At 78.2% G+C, this 21471-nt stretch overlaps 1 protein-coding gene and 1 long non-coding RNA gene across 2 annotated transcripts in view; both read right to left on the minus strand.

Moving 5' to 3' along the window:
• LOC125433454 (uncharacterized protein KIAA1755-like) overlaps positions 1–21471 on the minus strand; it is an 80853-nt gene that overhangs the window by 30451 nt on the left and 28931 nt on the right. The gene's annotated exons all lie outside the window — the stretch shown is intronic.
• LOC125433873 lies at positions 1850–6565 on the minus strand. Its single transcript, XR_007244676.1, has 4 exons — positions 6506–6565; positions 5743–5990; positions 4772–4956; positions 1850–1948 (listed from the first exon to the last, which is right to left on the minus strand). It is a non-coding gene; the product is annotated as an uncharacterized LOC125433873 (long non-coding RNA).

A 21471-nucleotide genomic window follows, 5' to 3' on the forward strand; every position in this document is an offset into this window, starting at 1 on the left:
AAGAAGAAGAAGAAGAAGAAGAAGAAGAAGAAGAAGAAGAAGAAGAAAAGGAGGAGGAGGAGGAGGAGGAGTTTGGATTTATATCCCCCTTTCTCTCCTGTAGGAGACTCAAAGGGGCTGACAATCTCCTTGCCCTTCCCCCCTCACAACAAACACCCTGTGAGGTAGGTGGGGCTGAGAGAGCTCCGAGAAGCTGTGACTAGCCCAAGGTCACCCAGCTGGTGTGTGTGGGAGTGTACAGGCTAATCTGTATTCCCCAGAGAAGCCTCCACAGCTCAGGCGGCAGAGCTGGGAATCAAACCCGGTTCCTCCAGATTAGATACATGAGCTCTTAACCTCCTACGCCAAGAGGAAAAGAGAGTAAAGAAGTGAAGGAAACACTCCTCCTTTCTCTGCAGCCTCTCTTTGGGCCAAGATACCAGAGGTTGGGTCACTCTCTACTGGAACAGCAACACAAGATGTTGACTTTCAAGGAAACATCTTTACAGAGCAATCCTATGCCGAGTTATTCCAGTCTAAACCCACTGAAATGAATAGGGTTAGACAGGAGTAACCCTGCTATTACAGTAACTCTTTTATTACAATAATAATAAACTCAGTTGTTGCAGTAACAATTAATTAACAACCATCTGTCAAATTAGCAGAAATATTTTACACAAAGCGAAACAGTAATACTTAGCATTTATAAAGTGTGTTCACAATATTTTGCCTATGTTTTCTTGTTATTTTTACAGTGATCTTATAAAGCAGGCCAAGATTATATCATCCCCTATCTAACCAATGAGGATTATCTTGGTTAAGGCCATCTACTAAGCATGGTGGAGGTAGTATTTGCAATGGAGATTTTTAATTAAGAATGGCACTTCATTTTACTGTGATATATATTCTCATTTTCATTTTCTTTTAAAACCTACCTCCAAAATTTTCAGACTTATCTCGTCGCCATTACTGCTGCCATTTTTGTTAAGGGCAAAAGCTATCAGCTGCAGAAAAGAGACTTAAGTTAGGGGTTGTCTGCCAATTCCTATCTCGCTCTGAAATGAAGGTAAGTGTGTGGGGGTGGGTGCCGTGGGGGGAAGGGGGTGAGGGTGCCATGGGGGGCAGGGGGGCCACGGAGGGCCATGGGGGTGATTTTGCATCCCGCCACTTGACGAGATTTGTTGTACCCAGGGGCAGAGATTACCCCCCTGTCCCTAGTGGAGTTAATCATTAACAACTGGTTCTCTGAACTGAGAAAATTTTAAAAACTGGTTCTACCTAATAGGTGCGAACAGGCTGCATCCCACCTCTGGCTTCAAGGATGGGGAGATGTCCCCATTGGCCTCCCTCAGAAGGGGCTTCATGGCTACCATGACCCTCCTTTCTCCAAGAAGAGCTTGGGTGGCACGCGGTGTAGCTCTTTCCTTCACAATTGTCACAACAGCCGGGTGAGGTAGGCTAGGCATTTCCCTGGATCATAAGATTTCAGGTGGAGTTGGCCCAAAGCACTCTGCAGAAAAGGTTTGCTTCCCAGACACAAAAGAAAGAAACAACAGAAATTTATGGGGATAAACCAGTTTATTGAATAAACTTTGCTGAGGCAGCTGTACAAAACCCACATGGTCTCCTATGGGTCCCTTTGGGTGATGTTCACCCTGAGCACCTGGGGGATCCCGGAAACAGTGTCACTACATCACATCAAAGAGACGGGTTCCCTGGTATACTTCAGGGGTTTTTTGGGGGGGGGGGCGGGGGGATCCACTTTGTCAGTATGAACTTTCACACTGACCCAGTATATTTCAGATACACTACATCATGGCATACAGCTTCCAGTCTTGTTTTATGTGATCTCTATAGTGTGTCTCCTACGGTTGGGCTATGCTTCAAAATGTCTTGCAATCAATTTCCCTGGCTTCTCTGTTGATGTTGTGGATTCCTGCATAAGAACTTGTCACAAATTCTGTGTATGCTGTACCAGAAAAAAAAATCATGTTACTTCCTTGTAAGACCTGTTACATCAGCATTTACATGCACATGCCTTTAAAAAAAACCACATCTGCATTCAATCTCTGGTACACTCAGTGGGCGATTCCGCACTCGAGTAAAATAGGTTCGACCCAGTTCCCTGAGAAGGGTACTAACCTAGGTCGAAGCCATTGTTGTTCCCCACTGCAACCAGCTTGATCCCAGCTCAGAGGGCGGGATCATCCTGTGCCTCTTTGCCGCTCTGTTCCGATTGGCTCCTGTTCTACGGCCACGTTCCGTCTATCCCCACACACGTTATAAAAAAAACTGCCACAGGAATGGAGGGACGAAGGTGGCGTTTTTTGATTGGCCAGCTGTATGCATGCCCGAAACACTCAGCTGTGATTGGCTGAATGGGGGACTCCTGGCACCAGAGATTCCTCACTTTACTGGAATCGAGCTGAGATCAAGCGTGGTTCCCTGAAAAAGTAGTAGTTCCCAACTGGCGTCGGAAATTTGACCGTTACACGGGGCGGAGCTGGTACAAAACCACGCTGATCCCAGTGGTTGTGCGGAGCACTTCGGTCGAACGCAGCTCGAACGTAGGTCGATAACCTAAGTTCGGAATCAACCAGTAACAACTTTAAATGAAGGCCTTTCAGAGTCTCAGGTGGGTGATCCTCAGCCCTCAGGACATACAGCTGGCTTCCACCAGATCCTGGGCCTTTGCTCTCCTGACTCCTATATGGTGGAATTTGCTCCCAGCAGGTATTAGGACTCTGTAGGATATTCAACAATTCCGCAGAGCCTGTAAAACTGAAATATTCTGCCAGGCCTACAACGGAAGCTGACTTGACCTGCGTAATATATCAGCATGAAATTTTCCACCCTCTTTTCTGCTTGCCCGTACGAGACCTCGGGTTTTATGTGGGCAAGGGACTGAATTAAATCAAAATCAGGGATTTTTGGAATTTGTTAATTATTGATTATTTAAATTATGGTTTTATGATTATTGAAACTATGTTTATTGAATTATGTATGTTACCTGCTGCGGAGGGTAAGATATTAAACCAAATCAAATAAATTGGCTTCTACGCTTAGGCAGAAAAAATGAAACGCACAGATATAGGATGGGTGACACCTGGCTTGACAATAGTGTATGTGAAAGGGATCTGGGAGTCTTAGTAGACCACAAACTGAACATGAGCCAGCGGTGTGATTTGGAAGCCAAGAAAGTCAATGCAATTCTGGGATGCATCAATAAGAGTATAGTTTCTAGATCAGGGGTCTTCAAACTACGGCCCTCCAGTTCATGAACTACAATTCCCATCAGCCCTGTCATTGGGCCATGCTGGCAGGGGCTGATGGGAATTGTAGTCCGTGAACATCTGGAGGGCCATAGTTTGAAGACCCCTGTTCTAGATGGAGGGAAGTGATTGTACCACCCTACTCTGCATTGGTCAGACCTCACCCAGAGAGTACTGTGTTCAGTTCTAGGCACCTCAGTTTAAGAAGGATATTGACAAGCTGGAACGTGTCCAAAGTAAGTAAACGTATCCAAAATAGTAAAAGGTCTGGAATCCATGCCCTGCGAAGAGAGGCTTAGGGAGCTGGGGATGTTTAGACTGGAGAAGCGTAGGTCAAGGGGTGACACGATAGCCATGTTTAAATATTTGAAGGGATGTCAAGTTGGTGAGGGAGCAAGCTTGTTTTCTGCTGCCTCAGAGACTGGGGCACGGAGTAAAGGATTCAAGGTGCAGGAAAAGAGATTCCATCTAAACATTAGGAAGAACTTTCTGACAGTCAAGGCTGTTCAACAGTGGAATTCACTGCCTCGGAGAGTGGTCGAGTCTCCTTCTTTGGAGGTTTTTAAACAGAGGCCATCTGTCAGGAGTGCTTTGATTGTGTGTTCCTGCATTGCAGGGGGTTGGACTTGATGGCCCCTGGGGTCTCTTCCAACTCTATGATTCTATGACTCTATAATTCTATGATTCTAAATAAAAAAAAAATGGAGAGCCGGGTCCAGCCGTGGCTGATGACGCTTTCGCCATTGTGACTAAAATACAATGTCTGCTCTGTTTGGCAAACCAGTCCAGCCGTATGATGAAGTTTCTACATGTAATTAATGTACTGATACAACCGCCAGTCAAAAGAACAAATATTTTAATTCCTGACGTTTTATGAAACAACATTGATCATGGTTCTGAAGTGTCACCAGTCAGCCTTTTCACCCACTGTCCATGAGTTTGCATAGAACAAGCAAGCCCTCTGAGCATCTCCATCTCTGCCCTGACACTGTGGGTCTGAGCTATGGTTGCCAGCCTCCAGGTGGGCCCTGGAATTCTCCCAGGATTACAGCTGATCTCCAGGTGACCCGGATCAGCTCCCCTGGAGGAAATGGGCAGGCGGGATGGGGGATGCTGGCATCTGCGAAGTGCTGCCCGACTCCAGGTAGGGTCTGGAGATATCATAGATTTACAGCCGATTTTCAGATGGCAGATTTTCATTTCCCCCCCATGAAAATGGCCTATCCGGAGGACAGGCTCTCTGGCATTATACTTCGATGAGTTCTTTTCCTTCCCCAAATTCCATCATCCTTGGTCTCGACTAGCATGACTCCAGAAATTCCCCAACCTGGAGTTGGCAACTATTTTGAGATGGGAAAAGGGCTTATACGACTACTAAACCAAAGGAAGATACTCTGGGAAACAATCCAGTTTCTATGTTTATGGGGAATGTGGGAGGCAGGCAGGCAGGCAGGCAGGCAGGCAATGGAAAGCCCCAACATCCCTTGCTTTGAAAACCCTACAAGGTCCCCATAAATCACCTGTGGGATGATGACAAAAAGGGGTGGGGGAAAAACATTGCGTTGACTCTTCAATCCTGACTCAAGTTCATAGCCTCGGCTGCTTCCATAAACCAGCGCCCCCTCTGCTCCTATGTCCAGCTCAACCCCTTCCAAATGGAAACTGGAGGCTCCTTTGGGGCAGCGACTCATCTTCTCTCTTCTTCCTATTCAGCCAGAGACAAGGAGGATGCATGGTGACATTTAACAACCCAGACACTGTCTAGCAGCACAGTCATACCACATGCAGCCAGGGGGCACGCCTGCCAGTCCTGATTCCTACCAAAGCATAAATTTCTGGGCATGATTAAAGAGGACTTGACCTGGGGCGTAAAGACTGCCGCGGTGGTTAAGAAGGCCCAGCAAAGACTGTGCCATCTGAGACTTTTAAGGAAACAACAACTGAATGGAAAACTCCTGGTGTCCTTTTACCGCTGTGCTATAGAGAGTGTCTTAACCTACTGCATCTGCGTATGGTTCTCCAGTTGCACAGTGGCAGATAGGAAGGCGCCCCAAAGGGTGATCACTACTGCACAGAGGATTATCGGCTGCCCTCTCCCCTCCTTGGAAGAACTCTATAATTCCTGAAGCCTAAAAAAAGCCCAAAATATTCTGAGAGACCCGTTTCATCCGGCACACTCTCTTTTTGAACTGTGACCATCCGGCAGATGATACAGGTCTATCAAAACTAGGACAAAGAGGCTTAGAGACAGCTTCTACTCTAGAGCTGTGGTGATGCTGAACTCCGTGGCTTCATGTTGATGTGTTTGGGGCTGTGTAGGGATGGGTGGAGGAAGGGGAAAGTGAGGATGGGGTGTGAGTCTGAAATTGTGTGCATCGAGGAATGCTGCTGTAAATTTCGTTGTGCGTGCACAATGACAATGAAATACTTATGCTTATGCACAGCACCACACTACAGCAACAGGAACAGAAGTAAACGTACGTTAACATACCTGCTGCTGTCGCCCTTCCAAGTTGTTGCAGCCACACCCTGACGTAGTACTGTTTCTTGGAAGGGAGGCCTCAGAAGATGAGAGGGAGGGGGTTTCGCCACGAGGACCGCGCCCTGATCCTCCTCTCTCGGCAGGCTCACACACCGCTACAGCCTCACAGGTTGCACCTCAGGTGATGTGGCCGCCTTTCATCACTGGCCCCCCTTTCCCCAGGAGTGCAGGCGGAGTGTCAGCTGGGGTCCAGCCATCTAAAAAGGAAGGCAAAAATAGAAGAAGGAGGAGGAGGAGGAGGAGGAGGAGGAGGAGGAGGAGAAGAGGAGGAGGAGGAGGAGGAGGAGGAGGAGGAGGAGGAGGAGGAGGCGGAGTTTGGACTTATATCCCCCTTTCTCTCCTGCAGGAGACTCAAAGGGGCTTACAATCTCCTTGCCCTTCCCCCCTCACAACAAACACCCTGTGAGGTAGGTGGGGCTGAGAGAGCTCCGAGAAGCTGTGACTAGCCCAAGGTCACCCAGCTGGCGTGTGTGGGAGTGTGCAGGCTAATCTGAATTCCCCAGATAAGCCTCCACAGCTCAGGCGGCAGAGCTGGGAATCAAACCCGGTTCCTCCAGATTAGATACACGAGCTCTTAACCTCCTACGCCACTGCTGCTCCTGCTGCTGTTGATTAATTAAATCAACGGCCAATATCAGATTTCCCACTTAACAAATGAATCTCTCCACATCTAATTTTACTTTAGGGGAGGGAGAGCTGAAGATGCACCTACCTTGCCAGATGCTAGGGAAGGATTTCAGAGGACTGCCATGCCGCCCCGGTCCACTGTGGTGTTCTTCCTCAACACATTTCCTGGAAAAGCAAACATCAGAATAACGTTTTCAGCCGTTTTCAGACTTGCAAAATGGTGCACTGTACAGCAAATCATTGAATCATTCTTCCATGGGGTAGAAAATGTGGACAGAGAGAAATTTTTCTCTCTTTCTCACAATACTAGAACCAGGGGGCATCCATTGAAAATGCTGGGGGGAAGAATTAGGACTAATAAAAGGAAACACACTTCTTCACGCAACGTGTGATTGGTGTTTGGGATATGCTGCCACAGGAGGTGGTGATGGCCACTCACCTGGATAGCTTTAAAAGGGGCTTGGACAGATTGATGGAGGAGAAGTCGATCTATGGCTCCCAATCTTGATCCTCCTTGATCTGAGGTTTATATAAGTGATCGGGAGCAACAGCCGCAGAAGGCCACTGCGTTCACATCCTACATGTGAGCTCCCAAAGGCACCTGGTGGGCCACTGCGAGTAGCAGAGAGCTGGACTAGATGGACTTTGGTCTGATCCAGCTGGCTTGTTCTTATGTTCTTATGTTCTTATGAGGTTGCAAATGCCTTAGGAGACCAGGTGCTCAGGAGCAGCAGCAGCAGCAGAAGGCCATTGCTTTCACCTCCTGCACGTGAGCTCCCCAAGACACCTGGTGGGCCACTGCCAGTAGCAGAGAGCTGGACTAGATGGACTCTGGTCTGATCCAGCAGGCTAGTTCTTATGTGGGGGGGGGGGGGGGTGGGGGGGGGGGGGGGTGGGGGGGGGGGGGGGTGGGGGGGGGGGGGGGTGGGGGGGGGGGGGGGTGGGGGGGGGGGGGGGTGGGGGGGGGGGGGGGTGGGGGGGGGGGGGGGTGGGGGGGGGGGGGGGTGGGGGGGGGGGGGGGTGGGGGGGGGGGGGGGTGGGGGGGGGGGGGGGTGGGGGGGGGGGGGGGTGGGGGGGGGGGGGGGTGGGGGGGGGGGGGGGTGGGGGGGGGGGGGGGTGGGGGGGGGGGGGGGTGGGGGGGGGGGGGGGTGGGGGGGGGGGGGGGTGGGGGGGGGGGGGGGTGGGGGGGGGGGGGGGTGGGGGGGGGGGGGGGTGGGGGGGGGGGGGGGTGGGGGGGGGGGGGGGTGGGGGGGGGGGGGGGTGGGGGGGGGGGGGGGTGGGGGGGGGGGGGGGTGGGGGGGGGGGGGGGTGGGGGGGGGGGGGGGTGGGGGGGGGGGGGGGTGGGGGGGGGGGGGGGTGGGGGGGGGGGGGGGTGGGGGGGGGGGGGGGTGGGGGGGGGGGGGGGTGGGGGGGGGGGGGGGTGGGGGGGGGGGGGGGTGGGGGGGGGGGGGGGTGGGGGGGGGGGGGGGTGGGGGGGGGGGGGGGTGGGGGGGGGGGGGGGTGGGGGGGGGGGGGGGTGGGGGGGGGGGGGGGTGGGGGGGGGGGGGGGTGGGGGGGGGGGGGGGTGGGGGGGGGGGGGGGTGGGGGGGGGGGGGGGTGGGGGGGGGGGGGGGTGGGGGGGGGGGGGGGTGGGGGGGGGGGGGGGTGGGGGGGGGGGGGGGTGGGGGGGGGGGGGGGTGGGGGGGGGGGGGGGTGGGGGGGGGGGGGGGTGGGGGGGGGGGGGGGTGGGGGGGGGGGGGGGTGGGGGGGGGGGGGGGTGGGGGGGGGGGGGGGTGGGGGGGGGGGGGGGTGGGGGGGGGGGGGGGTGGGGGGGGGGGGGGGTGGGGGGGGGGGGGGGTGGGGGGGGGGGGGGGTGGGGGGGGGGGGGGGTGGGGGGGGGGGGGGGTGGGGGGGGGGGGGGGTGGGGGGGGGGGGGGGTGGGGGGGGGGGGGGGTGGGGGGGGGGGGGGGTGGGGGGGGGGGGGGGTGGGGGGGGGGGGGGGTGGGGGGGGGGGGGGGTGGGGGGGGGGGGGGGTGGGGGGGGGGGGGGGTGGGGGGGGGGGGGGGTGGGGGGGGGGGGGGGTGGGGGGGGGGGGGGGTGGGGGGGGGGGGGGGTGGGGGGGGGGGGGGGTGGGGGGGGGGGGGGGTGGGGGGGGGGGGGGGTGGGGGGGGGGGGGGGTGGGGGGGGGGGGGGGTGGGGGGGGGGGGGGGTGGGGGGGGGGGGGGGTGGGGGGGGGGGGGGGTGGGGGGGGGGGGGGGTGGGGGGGGGGGGGGGTGGGGGGGGGGGGGGGTGGGGGGGGGGGGGGGTGGGGGGGGGGGGGGGTGGGGGGGGGGGGGGGTGGGGGGGGGGGGGGGTGGGGGGGGGGGGGGGTGGGGGGGGGGGGGGGTGGGGGGGGGGGGGGGTGGGGGGGGGGGGGGGTGGGGGGGGGGGGGGGTGGGGGGGGGGGGGGGTGGGGGGGGGGGGGGGTGGGGGGGGGGGGGGGTGGGGGGGGGGGGGGGTGGGGGGGGGGGGGGGTGGGGGGGGGGGGGGGTGGGGGGGGGGGGGGGTGGGGGGGGGGGGGGGTGGGGGGGGGGGGGGGTGGGGGGGGGGGGGGGTGGGGGGGGGGGGGGGTGGGGGGGGGGGGGGGTGGGGGGGGGGGGGGGTGGGGGGGGGGGGGGGTGGGGGGGGGGGGGGGTGGGGGGGGGGGGGGGTGGGGGGGGGGGGGGGTGGGGGGGGGGGGGGGTGGGGGGGGGGGGGGGTGGGGGGGGGGGGGGGTGGGGGGGGGGGGGGGTGGGGGGGGGGGGGGGTGGGGGGGGGGGGGGGTGGGGGGGGGGGGGGGTGGGGGGGGGGGGGGGTGGGGGGGGGGGGGGGTGGGGGGGGGGGGGGGTGGGGGGGGGGGGGGGTGGGGGGGGGGGGGGGTGGGGGGGGGGGGGGGTGGGGGGGGGGGGGGGTGGGGGGGGGGGGGGGTGGGGGGGGGGGGGGGTGGGGGGGGGGGGGGGTGGGGGGGGGGGGGGGTGGGGGGGGGGGGGGGTGGGGGGGGGGGGGGGTGGGGGGGGGGGGGGGTGGGGGGGGGGGGGGGTGGGGGGGGGGGGGGGTGGGGGGGGGGGGGGGTGGGGGGGGGGGGGGGTGGGGGGGGGGGGGGGTGGGGGGGGGGGGGGGTGGGGGGGGGGGGGGGTGGGGGGGGGGGGGGGTGGGGGGGGGGGGGGGTGGGGGGGGGGGGGGGTGGGGGGGGGGGGGGGTGGGGGGGGGGGGGGGTGGGGGGGGGGGGGGGTGGGGGGGGGGGGGGGTGGGGGGGGGGGGGGGTGGGGGGGGGGGGGGGTGGGGGGGGGGGGGGGTGGGGGGGGGGGGGGGTGGGGGGGGGGGGGGGTGGGGGGGGGGGGGGGTGGGGGGGGGGGGGGGTGGGGGGGGGGGGGGGTGGGGGGGGGGGGGGGTGGGGGGGGGGGGGGGTGGGGGGGGGGGGGGGTGGGGGGGGGGGGGGGTGGGGGGGGGGGGGGGTGGGGGGGGGGGGGGGTGGGGGGGGGGGGGGGTGGGGGGGGGGGGGGGTGGGGGGGGGGGGGGGTGGGGGGGGGGGGGGGTGGGGGGGGGGGGGGGTGGGGGGGGGGGGGGGTGGGGGGGGGGGGGGGTGGGGGGGGGGGGGGGTGGGGGGGGGGGGGGGTGGGGGGGGGGGGGGGTGGGGGGGGGGGGGGGTGGGGGGGGGGGGGGGTGGGGGGGGGGGGGGGTGGGGGGGGGGGGGGGTGGGGGGGGGGGGGGGTGGGGGGGGGGGGGGGTGGGGGGGGGGGGGGGTGGGGGGGGGGGGGGGTGGGGGGGGGGGGGGGTGGGGGGGGGGGGGGGTGGGGGGGGGGGGGGGTGGGGGGGGGGGGGGGTGGGGGGGGGGGGGGGTGGGGGGGGGGGGGGGTGGGGGGGGGGGGGGGTGGGGGGGGGGGGGGGTGGGGGGGGGGGGGGGTGGGGGGGGGGGGGGGTGGGGGGGGGGGGGGGTGGGGGGGGGGGGGGGTGGGGGGGGGGGGGGGTGGGGGGGGGGGGGGGTGGGGGGGGGGGGGGGTGGGGGGGGGGGGGGGTGGGGGGGGGGGGGGGTGGGGGGGGGGGGGGGTGGGGGGGGGGGGGGGTGGGGGGGGGGGGGGGTGGGGGGGGGGGGGGGTGGGGGGGGGGGGGGGTGGGGGGGGGGGGGGGTGGGGGGGGGGGGGGGTGGGGGGGGGGGGGGGTGGGGGGGGGGGGGGGTGGGGGGGGGGGGGGGTGGGGGGGGGGGGGGGTGGGGGGGGGGGGGGGTGGGGGGGGGGGGGGGTGGGGGGGGGGGGGGGTGGGGGGGGGGGGGGGTGGGGGGGGGGGGGGGTGGGGGGGGGGGGGGGTGGGGGGGGGGGGGGGTGGGGGGGGGGGGGGGTGGGGGGGGGGGGGGGTGGGGGGGGGGGGGGGTGGGGGGGGGGGGGGGTGGGGGGGGGGGGGGGTGGGGGGGGGGGGGGGTGGGGGGGGGGGGGGGTGGGGGGGGGGGGGGGTGGGGGGGGGGGGGGGTGGGGGGGGGGGGGGGTGGGGGGGGGGGGGGGTGGGGGGGGGGGGGGGTGGGGGGGGGGGGGGGTGGGGGGGGGGGGGGGTGGGGGGGGGGGGGGGTGGGGGGGGGGGGGGGTGGGGGGGGGGGGGGGTGGGGGGGGGGGGGGGTGGGGGGGGGGGGGGGTGGGGGGGGGGGGGGGTGGGGGGGGGGGGGGGTGGGGGGGGGGGGGGGTGGGGGGGGGGGGGGGTGGGGGGGGGGGGGGGTGGGGGGGGGGGGGGGTGGGGGGGGGGGGGGGTGGGGGGGGGGGGGGGTGGGGGGGGGGGGGGGTGGGGGGGGGGGGGGGTGGGGGGGGGGGGGGGTGGGGGGGGGGGGGGGTGGGGGGGGGGGGGGGTGGGGGGGGGGGGGGGTGGGGGGGGGGGGGGGTGGGGGGGGGGGGGGGTGGGGGGGGGGGGGGGTGGGGGGGGGGGGGGGTGGGGGGGGGGGGGGGTGGGGGGGGGGGGGGGTGGGGGGGGGGGGGGGTGGGGGGGGGGGGGGGTGGGGGGGGGGGGGGGTGGGGGGGGGGGGGGGTGGGGGGGGGGGGGGGTGGGGGGGGGGGGGGGTGGGGGGGGGGGGGGGTGGGGGGGGGGGGGGGTGGGGGGGGGGGGGGGTGGGGGGGGGGGGGGGTGGGGGGGGGGGGGGGTGGGGGGGGGGGGGGGTGGGGGGGGGGGGGGGTGGGGGGGGGGGGGGGTGGGGGGGGGGGGGGGTGGGGGGGGGGGGGGGTGGGGGGGGGGGGGGGTGGGGGGGGGGGGGGGTGGGGGGGGGGGGGGGTGGGGGGGGGGGGGGGTGGGGGGGGGGGGGGGTGGGGGGGGGGGGGGGTGGGGGGGGGGGGGGGTGGGGGGGGGGGGGGGTGGGGGGGGGGGGGGGTGGGGGGGGGGGGGGGTGGGGGGGGGGGGGGGTGGGGGGGGGGGGGGGTGGGGGGGGGGGGGGGTGGGGGGGGGGGGGGGTGGGGGGGGGGGGGGGTGGGGGGGGGGGGGGGTGGGGGGGGGGGGGGGTGGGGGGGGGGGGGGGTGGGGGGGGGGGGGGGTGGGGGGGGGGGGGGGTGGGGGGGGGGGGGGGTGGGGGGGGGGGGGGGTGGGGGGGGGGGGGGGTGGGGGGGGGGGGGGGTGGGGGGGGGGGGGGGTGGGGGGGGGGGGGGGTGGGGGGGGGGGGGGGTGGGGGGGGGGGGGGGTGGGGGGGGGGGGGGGTGGGGGGGGGGGGGGGTGGGGGGGGGGGGGGGTGGGGGGGGGGGGGGGTGGGGGGGGGGGGGGGTGGGGGGGGGGGGGGGTGGGGGGGGGGGGGGGTGGGGGGGGGGGGGGGTGGGGGGGGGGGGGGGTGGGGGGGGGGGGGGGTGGGGGGGGGGGGGGGTGGGGGGGGGGGGGGGTGGGGGGGGGGGGGGGTGGGGGGGGGGGGGGGTGGGGGGGGGGGGGGGTGGGGGGGGGGGGGGGTGGGGGGGGGGGGGGGTGGGGGGGGGGGGGGGTGGGGGGGGGGGGGGGTGGGGGGGGGGGGGGGTGGGGGGGGGGGGGGGTGGGGGGGGGGGGGGGTGGGGGGGGGGGGGGGTGGGGGGGGGGGGGGGTGGGGGGGGGGGGGGGTGGGGGGGGGGGGGGGTGGGGGGGGGGGGGGGTGGGGGGGGGGGGGGGTGGGGGGGGGGGGGGGTGGGGGGGGGGGGGGGTGGGGGGGGGGGGGGGTGGGGGGGGGGGGGGGTGGGGGGGGGGGGGGGTGGGGGGGGGGGGGGGTGGGGGGGGGGGGGGGTGGGGGGGGGGGGGGGTGGGGGGGGGGGGGGGTGGGGGGGGGGGGGGGTGGGGGGGGGGGGGGGTGGGGGGGGGGGGGGGTGGGGGGGGGGGGGGGTGGGGGGGGGGGGGGGTGGGGGGGGGGGGGGGTGGGGGGGGGGGGGGGTGGGGGGGGGGGGGGGTGGGGGGGGGGGGGGGTGGGGGGGGGGGGGGGTGGGGGGGGGGGGGGGTGGGGGGGGGGGGGGGTGGGGGGGGGGGGGGGTGGGGGGGGGGGGGGGTGGGGGGGGGGGGGGGTGGGGGGGGGGGGGGGTGGGGGGGGGGGGGGGTGGGGGGGGGGGGGGGTGGGGGGGGGGGGGGGTGGGGGGGGGGGGGGGTGGGGGGGGGGGGGGGTGGGGGGGGGGGGGGGTGGGGGGGGGGGGGGGTGGGGGGGGGGGGGGGTGGGGGGGGGGGGGGGTGGGGGGGGGGGGGGGTGGGGGGGGGGGGGGGTGGGGGGGGGGGGGGGTGGGGGGGGGGGGGGGTGGGGGGGGGGGGGGGTGGGGGGGGGGGGGGGTGGGGGGGGGGGGGGGTGGGGGGGGGGGGGGGTGGGGGGGGGGGGGGGTGGGGGGGGGGGGGGGTGGGGGGGGGGGGGGGTGGGGGGGGGGGGGGGTGGGGGGGGGGGGGGGTGGGGGGGGGGGGGGGTGGGGGGGGGGGGGGGTGGGGGGGGGGGGGGGTGGGGGGGGGGGGGGGTGGGGGGGGGGGGGGGTGGGGGGGGGGGGGGGTGGGGGGGGGGGGGGGTGGGGGGGGGGGGGGGTGGGGGGGGGGGGGGGTGGGGGGGGGGGGGGGTGGGGGGGGGGGGGGGTGGGGGGGGGGGGGGGTGGGGGGGGGGGGGGGTGGGGGGGGGGGGGGGTGGGGGGGGGGGGGGGTGGGGGGGGGGGGGGGTGGGGGGGGGGGGGGGTGGGGGGGGGGGGGGGTGGGGGGGGGGGGGGGTGGGGGGGGGGGGGGGTGGGGGGGGGGGGGGGTGGGGGGGGGGGGGGGTGGGGGGGGGGGGGGGTGGGGGGGGGGGGGGGTGGGGGGGGGGGGGGGTGGGGGGGGGGGGGGGTGGGGGGGGGGGGGGGTGGGGGGGGGGGGGGGTGGGGGGGGGGGGGGGTGGGGGGGGGGGGGGGTGGGGGGGGGGGGGGGTGGGGGGGGGGGGGGGTGGGGGGGGGGGGGGGTGGGGGGGGGGGGGGGTGGGGGGGGGGGGGGGTGGGGGGGGGGGGGGGTGGGGGGGGGGGGGGGTGGGGGGGGGGGGGGGTGGGGGGGGGGGGGGGTGGGGGGGGGGGGGGGTGGGGGGGGGGGGGGGTGGGGGGGGGGGGGGGTGGGGGGGGGGGGGGGTGGGGGGGGGGGGGGGTGGGGGGGGGGGGGGGTGGGGGGGGGGGGGGGTGGGGGGGGGGGGGGGTGGGGGGGGGGGGGGGTGGGGGGGGGGGGGGGTGGGGGGGGGGGGGGGTGGGGGGGGGGGGGGGTGGGGGGGGGGGGGGGTGGGGGGGGGGGGGGGTGGGGGGGGGGGGGGGTGGGGGGGGGGGGGGGTGGGGGGGGGGGGGGGTGGGGGGGGGGGGGGGTGGGGGGGGGGGGGGGTGGGGGGGGGGGGGGGTGGGGGGGGGGGGGGGTGGGGGGGGGGGGGGGTGGGGGGGGGGGGGGGTGGGGGGGGGGGGGGGTGGGGGGGGGGGGGGGTGGGGGGGGGGGGGGGTGGGGGGGGGGGGGGGTGGGGGGGGGGGGGGGTGGGGGGGGGGGGGGGTGGGGGGGGGGGGGGGTGGGGGGGGGGGGGGGTGGGGGGGGGGGGGGGTGGGGGGGGGGGGGGGTGGGGGGGGGGGGGGGTGGGGGGGGGGGGGGGTGGGGGGGGGGGGGGGTGGGGGGGGGGGGGGGTGGGGGGGGGGGGGGGTGGGGGGGGGGGGGGGTGGGGGGGGGGGGGGGTGGGGGGGGGGGGGGGTGGGGGGGGGGGGGGGTGGGGGGGGGGGGGGGTGGGGGGGGGGGGGGGTGGGGGGGGGGGGGGGTGGGGGGGGGGGGGGGTGGGGGGGGGGGGGGGTGGGGGGGGGGGGGGGTGGGGGGGGGGGGGGGTGGGGGGGGGGGGGGGTGGGGGGGGGGGGGGGTGGGGGGGGGGGGGGGTGGGGGGGGGGGGGGGTGGGGGGGGGGGGGGGTGGGGGGGGGGGGGGGTGGGGGGGGGGGGGGGTGGGGGGGGGGGGGGGTGGGGGGGGGGGGGGGTGGGGGGGGGGGGGGGTGGGGGGGGGGGGGGGTGGGGGGGGGGGGGGGTGGGGGGGGGGGGGGGTGGGGGGGGGGGGGGGTGGGGGGGGGGGGGGGTGGGGGGGGGGGGGGGTGGGGGGGGGGGGGGGTGGGGGGGGGGGGGGGTGGGGGGGGGGGGGGGTGGGGGGGGGGGGGGGTGGGGGGGGGGGGGGGTGGGGGGGGGGGGGGGTGGGGGGGGGGGGGGGTGGGGGGGGGGGGGGGTGGGGGGGGGGGGGGGTGGGGGGGGGGGGGGGTGGGGGGGGGGGGGGGTGGGGGGGGGGGGGGGTGGGGGGGGGGGGGGGTGGGGGGGGGGGGGGGTGGGGGGGGGGGGGGGTGGGGGGGGGGGGGGGTGGGGGGGGGGGGGGGTGGGGGGGGGGGGGGGTGGGGGGGGGGGGGGGTGGGGGGGGGGGGGGGTGGGGGGGGGGGGGGGTGGGGGGGGGGGGGGGTGGGGGGGGGGGGGGGTGGGGGGGGGGGGGGGTGGGGGGGGGGGGGGGTGGGGGGGGGGGGGGGTGGGGGGGGGGGGGGGTGGGGGGGGGGGGGGGTGGGGGGGGGGGGGGGTGGGGGGGGGGGGGGGTGGGGGGGGGGGGGGGTGGGGGGGGGGGGGGGTGGGGGGGGGGGGGGGTGGGGGGGGGGGGGGGTGGGGGGGGGGGGGGGTGGGGGGGGGGGGGGGTGGGGGGGGGGGGGGGTGGGGGGGGGGGGGGGTGGGGGGGGGGGGGGGTGGGGGGGGGGGGGGGTGGGGGGGGGGGGGGGTGGGGGGGGGGGGGGGTGGGGGGGGGGGGGGGTGGGGGGGGGGGGGGGTGGGGGGGGGGGGGGGTGGGGGGGGGGGGGGGTGGGGGGGGGGGGGGGTGGGGGGGGGGGGGGGTGGGGGGGGGGGGGGGTGGGGGGGGGGGGGGGTGGGGGGGGGGGGGGGTGGGGGGGGGGGGGGGTGGGGGGGGGGGGGGGTGGGGGGGGGGGGGGGTGGGGGGGGGGGGGGGTGGGGGGGGGGGGGGGTGGGGGGGGGGGGGGGTGGGGGGGGGGGGGGGTGGGGGGGGGGGGGGGTGGGGGGGGGGGGGGGTGGGGGGGGGGGGGGGTGGGGGGGGGGGGGGGTGGGGGGGGGGGGGGGTGGGGGGGGGGGGGGGTGGGGGGGGGGGGGGGTGGGGGGGGGGGGGGGTGGGGGGGGGGGGGGGTGGGGGGGGGGGGGGGTGGGGGGGGGGGGGGGTGGGGGGGGGGGGGGGTGGGGGGGGGGGGGGGTGGGGGGGGGGGGGGGTGGGGGGGGGGGGGGGTGGGGGGGGGGGGGGGTGGGGGGGGGGGGGGGTGGGGGGGGGGGGGGGTGGGGGGGGGGGGGGGTGGGGGGGGGGGGGGGTGGGGGGGGGGGGGGGTGGGGGGGGGGGGGGGTGGGGGGGGGGGGGGGTGGGGGGGGGGGGGGGTGGGGGGGGGGGGGGGTGGGGGGGGGGGGGGGTGGGGGGGGGGGGGGGTGGGGGGGGGGGGGGGTGGGGGGGGGGGGGGGTGGGGGGGGGGGGGGGTGGGGGGGGGGGGGGGTGGGGGGGGGGGGGGGTGGGGGGGGGGGGGGGTGGGGGGGGGGGGGGGTGGGGGGGGGGGGGGGTGGGGGGGGGGGGGGGTGGGGGGGGGGGGGGGTGGGGGGGGGGGGGGGTGGGGGGGGGGGGGGGTGGGGGGGGGGGGGGGTGGGGGGGGGGGGGGGTGGGGGGGGGGGGGGGTGGGGGGGGGGGGGGGTGGGGGGGGGGGGGGGTGGGGGGGGGGGGGGGTGGGGGGGGGGGGGGGTGGGGGGGGGGGGGGGTGGGGGGGGGGGGGGGTGGGGGGGGGGGGGGGTGGGGGGGGGGGGGGGTGGGGGGGGGGGGGGGTGGGGGGGGGGGGGGGTGGGGGGGGGGGGGGGTGGGGGGGGGGGGGGGTGGGGGGGGGGGGGGGTGGGGGGGGGGGGGGGTGGGGGGGGGGGGGGGTGGGGGGGGGGGGGGGTGGGGGGGGGGGGGGGTGGGGGGGGGGGGGGGTGGGGGGGGGGGGGGGTGGGGGGGGGGGGGGGTGGGGGGGGGGGGGGGTGGGGGGGGGGGGGGGTGGGGGGGGGGGGGGGTGGGGGGGGGGGGGGGTGGGGGGGGGGGGGGGTGGGGGGGGGGGGGGGTGGGGGGGGGGGGGGGTGGGGGGGGGGGGGGGTGGGGGGGGGGGGGGGTGGGGGGGGGGGGGGGTGGGGGGGGGGGGGGGTGGGGGGGGGGGGGGGTGGGGGGGGGGGGGGGTGGGGGGGGGGGGGGGTGGGGGGGGGGGGGGGTGGGGGGGGGGGGGGGTGGGGGGGGGGGGGGGTGGGGGGGGGGGGGGGTGGGGGGGGGGGGGGGTGGGGGGGGGGGGGGGTGGGGGGGGGGGGGGGTGGGGGGGGGGGGGGGTGGGGGGGGGGGGGGGTGGGGGGGGGGGGGGGTGGGGGGGGGGGGGGGTGGGGGGGGGGGGGGGTGGGGGGGGGGGGGGGTGGGGGGGGGGGGGGGTGGGGGGGGGGGGGGGTGGGGGGGGGGGGGGGTGGGGGGGGGGGGGGGTGGGGGGGGGGGGGGGTGGGGGGGGGGGGGGGTGGGGGGGGGGGGGGGTGGGGGGGGGGGGGGGTGGGGGGGGGGGGGGGTGGGGGGGGGGGGGGGTGGGGGGGGGGGGGGGTGGGGGGGGGGGGGGGTGGGGGGGGGGGGGGGTGGGGGGGGGGGGGGGTGGGGGGGGGGGGGGGTGGGGGGGGGGGGGGGTGGGGGGGGGGGGGGGTGGGGGGGGGGGGGGGTGGGGGGGGGGGGGGGTGGGGGGGGGGGGGGGTGGGGGGGGGGGGGGGTGGGGGGGGGGGGGGGTGGGGGGGGGGGGGGGTGGGGGGGGGGGGGGGTGGGGGGGGGGGGGGGTGGGGGGGGGGGGGGGTGGGGGGGGGGGGGGGTGGGGGGGGGGGGGGGTGGGGGGGGGGGGGGGTGGGGGGGGGGGGGGGTGGGGGGGGGGGGGGGTGGGGGGGGGGGGGGGTGGGGGGGGGGGGGGGTGGGGGGGGGGGGGGGTGGGGGGGGGGGGGGGTGGGGGGGGGGGGGGGTGGGGGGGGGGGGGGGTGGGGGGGGGGGGGGGTGGGGGGGGGGGGGGGTGGGGGGGGGGGGGGGTGGGGGGGGGGGGGGGTGGGGGGGGGGGGGGGTGGGGGGGGGGGGGGGTGGGGGGGGGGGGGGGTGGGGGGGGGGGGGGGTGGGGGGGGGGGGGGGTGGGGGGGGGGGGGGGTGGGGGGGGGGGGGGGTGGGGGGGGGGGGGGGTGGGGGGGGGGGGGGGTGGGGGGGGGGGGGGGTGGGGGGGGGGGGGGGTGGGGGGGGGGGGGGGTGGGGGGGGGGGGGGGTGGGGGGGGGGGGGGGTGGGGGGGGGGGGGGGTGGGGGGGGGGGGGGGTGGGGGGGGGGGGGGGTGGGGGGGGGGGGGGGTGGGGGGGGGGGGGGGTGGGGGGGGGGGGGGGTGGGGGGGGGGGGGGGTGGGGGGGGGGGGGGGTGGGGGGGGGGGGGGGTGGGGGGGGGGGGGGGTGGGGGGGGGGGGGGGTGGGGGGGGGGGGGGGTGGGGGGGGGGGGGGGTGGGGGGGGGGGGGGGTGGGGGGGGGGGGGGGTGGGGGGGGGGGGGGGTGGGGGGGGGGGGGGGTGGGGGGGGGGGGGGGTGGGGGGGGGGGGGGGTGGGGGGGGGGGGGGGTGGGGGGGGGGGGGGGTGGGGGGGGGGGGGGGTGGGGGGGGGGGGGGGTGGGGGGGGGGGGGGGTGGGGGGGGGGGGGGGTGGGGGGGGGGGGGGGTGGGGGGGGGGGGGGGTGGGGGGGGGGGGGGGTGGGGGGGGGGGGGGGTGGGGGGGGGGGGGGGTGGGGGGGGGGGGGGGTGGGGGGGGGGGGGGGTGGGGGGGGGGGGGGGTGGGGGGGGGGGGGGGTGGGGGGGGGGGGGGGTGGGGGGGGGGGGGGGTGGGGGGGGGGGGGGGTGGGGGGGGGGGGGGGTGGGGGGGGGGGGGGGTGGGGGGGGGGGGGGGTGGGGGGGGGGGGGGGTGGGGGGGGGGGGGGGTGGGGGGGGGGGGGGGTGGGGGGGGGGGGGGGTGGGGGGGGGGGGGGGTGGGGGGGGGGGGGGGTGGGGGGGGGGGGGGGTGGGGGGGGGGGGGGGTGGGGGGGGGGGGGGGTGGGGGGGGGGGGGGGTGGGGGGGGGGGGGGGTGGGGGGGGGGGGGGGTGGGGGGGGGGGGGGGTGGGGGGGGGGGGGGGTGGGGGGGGGGGGGGGTGGGGGGGGGGGGGGGTGGGGGGGGGGGGGGGTGGGGGGGGGGGGGGGTGGGGGGGGGGGGGGGTGGGGGGGGGGGGGGGTGGGGGGGGGGGGGGGTGGGGGGGGGGGGGGGTGGGGGGGGGGGGGGGTGGGGGGGGGGGGGGGTGGGGGGGGGGGGGGGTGGGGGGGGGGGGGGGTGGGGGGGGGGGGGGGTGGGGGGGGGGGGGGGTGGGGGGGGGGGGGGGTGGGGGGGGGGGGGGGTGGGGGGGGGGGGGGGTGGGGGGGGGGGGGGGTGGGGGGGGGGGGGGGTGGGGGGGGGGGGGGGTGGGGGGGGGGGGGGGTGGGGGGGGGGGGGGGTGGGGGGGGGGGGGGGTGGGGGGGGGGGGGGGTGGGGGGGGGGGGGGGTGGGGGGGGGGGGGGGTGGGGGGGGGGGGGGGTGGGGGGGGGGGGGGGTGGGGGGGGGGGGGGGTGGGGGGGGGGGGGGGTGGGGGGGGGGGGGGGTGGGGGGGGGGGGGGGTGGGGGGGGGGGGGGGTGGGGGGGGGGGGGGGTGGGGGGGGGGGGGGGTGGGGGGGGGGGGGGGTGGGGGGGGGGGGGGGTGGGGGGGGGGGGGGGTGGGGGGGGGGGGGGGTGGGGGGGGGGGGGGGTGGGGGGGGGGGGGGGTGGGGGGGGGGGGGGGTGGGGGGGGGGGGGGGTGGGGGGGGGGGGGGGTGGGGGGGGGGGGGGGTGGGGGGGGGGGGGGGTGGGGGGGGGGGGGGGTGGGGGGGGGGGGGGGTGGGGGGGGGGGGGGGTGGGGGGGGGGGGGGGTGGGGGGGGGGGGGGGTGGGGGGGGGGGGGGGTGGGGGGGGGGGGGGGTGGGGGGGGGGGGGGGTGGGGGGGGGGGGGGGTGGGGGGGGGGGGGGGTGGGGGGGGGGGGGGGTGGGGGGGGGGGGGGGTGGGGGGGGGGGGGGGTGGGGGGGGGGGGGGGTGGGGGGGGGGGGGGGTGGGGGGGGGGGGGGGTGGGGGGGGGGGGGGGTGGGGGGGGGGGGGGGTGGGGGGGGGGGGGGGTGGGGGGGGGGGGGGGTGGGGGGGGGGGGGGGTGGGGGGGGGGGGGGGTGGGGGGGGGGGGGGGTGGGGGGGGGGGGGGGTGGGGGGGGGGGGGGGTGGGGGGGGGGGGGGGTGGGGGGGGGGGGGGGTGGGGGGGGGGGGGGGTGGGGGGGGGGGGGGGTGGGGGGGGGGGGGGGTGGGGGGGGGGGGGGGTGGGGGGGGGGGGGGGTGGGGGGGGGGGGGGGTGGGGGGGGGGGGGGGTGGGGGGGGGGGGGGGTGGGGGGGGGGGGGGGTGGGGGGGGGGGGGGGTGGGGGGGGGGGGGGGTGGGGGGGGGGGGGGGTGGGGGGGGGGGGGGGTGGGGGGGGGGGGGGGTGGGGGGGGGGGGGGGTGGGGGGGGGGGGGGGTGGGGGGGGGGGGGGGTGGGGGGGGGGGGGGGTGGGGGGGGGGGGGGGTGGGGGGGGGGGGGGGTGGGGGGGGGGGGGGGTGGGGGGGGGGGGGGGTGGGGGGGGGGGGGGGTGGGGGGGGGGGGGGGTGGGGGGGGGGGGGGGTGGGGGGGGGGGGGGGTGGGGGGGGGGGGGGGTGGGGGGGGGGGGGGGTGGGGGGGGGGGGGGGTGGGGGGGGGGGGGGGTGGGGGGGGGGGGGGGTGGGGGGGGGGGGGGGTGGGGGGGGGGGGGGGTGGGGGGGGGGGGGGGTGGGGGGGGGGGGGGGTGGGGGGGGGGGGGGGTGGGGGGGGGGGGGGGTGGGGGGGGGGGGGGGTGGGGGGGGGGGGGGGTGGGGGGGGGGGGGGGTGGGGGGGGGGGGGGGTGGGGGGGGGGGGGGGTGGGGGGGGGGGGGGGTGGGGGGGGGGGGGGGTGGGGGGGGGGGGGGGTGGGGGGGGGGGGGGGTGGGGGGGGGGGGGGGTGGGGGGGGGGGGGGGTGGGGGGGGGGGGGGGTGGGGGGGGGGGGGGGTGGGGGGGGGGGGGGGTGGGGGGGGGGGGGGGTGGGGGGGGGGGGGGGTGGGGGGGGGGGGGGGTGGGGGGGGGGGGGGGTGGGGGGGGGGGGGGGTGGGGGGGGGGGGGGGTGGGGGGGGGGGGGGGTGGGGGGGGGGGGGGGTGGGGGGGGGGGGGGGTGGGGGGGGGGGGGGGTGGGGGGGGGGGGGGGTGGGGGGGGGGGGGGGTGGGGGGGGGGGGGGGTGGGGGGGGGGGGGGGTGGGGGGGGGGGGGGGTGGGGGGGGGGGGGGGTGGGGGGGGGGGGGGGTGGGGGGGGGGGGGGGTGGGGGGGGGGGGGGGTGGGGGGGGGGGGGGGTGGGGGGGGGGGGGGGTGGGGGGGGGGGGGGGTGGGGGGGGGGGGGGGTGGGGGGGGGGGGGGGTGGGGGGGGGGGGGGGTGGGGGGGGGGGGGGGTGGGGGGGGGGGGGGGTGGGGGGGGGGGGGGGTGGGGGGGGGGGGG

Source organism: Sphaerodactylus townsendi, linkage group LG05 (genome assembly GCF_021028975.2).
Source record: "Sphaerodactylus townsendi isolate TG3544 linkage group LG05, MPM_Stown_v2.3, whole genome shotgun sequence".
In the NCBI taxonomy this organism is placed as follows: Eukaryota; Metazoa; Chordata; class Lepidosauria; order Squamata; family Sphaerodactylidae; genus Sphaerodactylus; species Sphaerodactylus townsendi.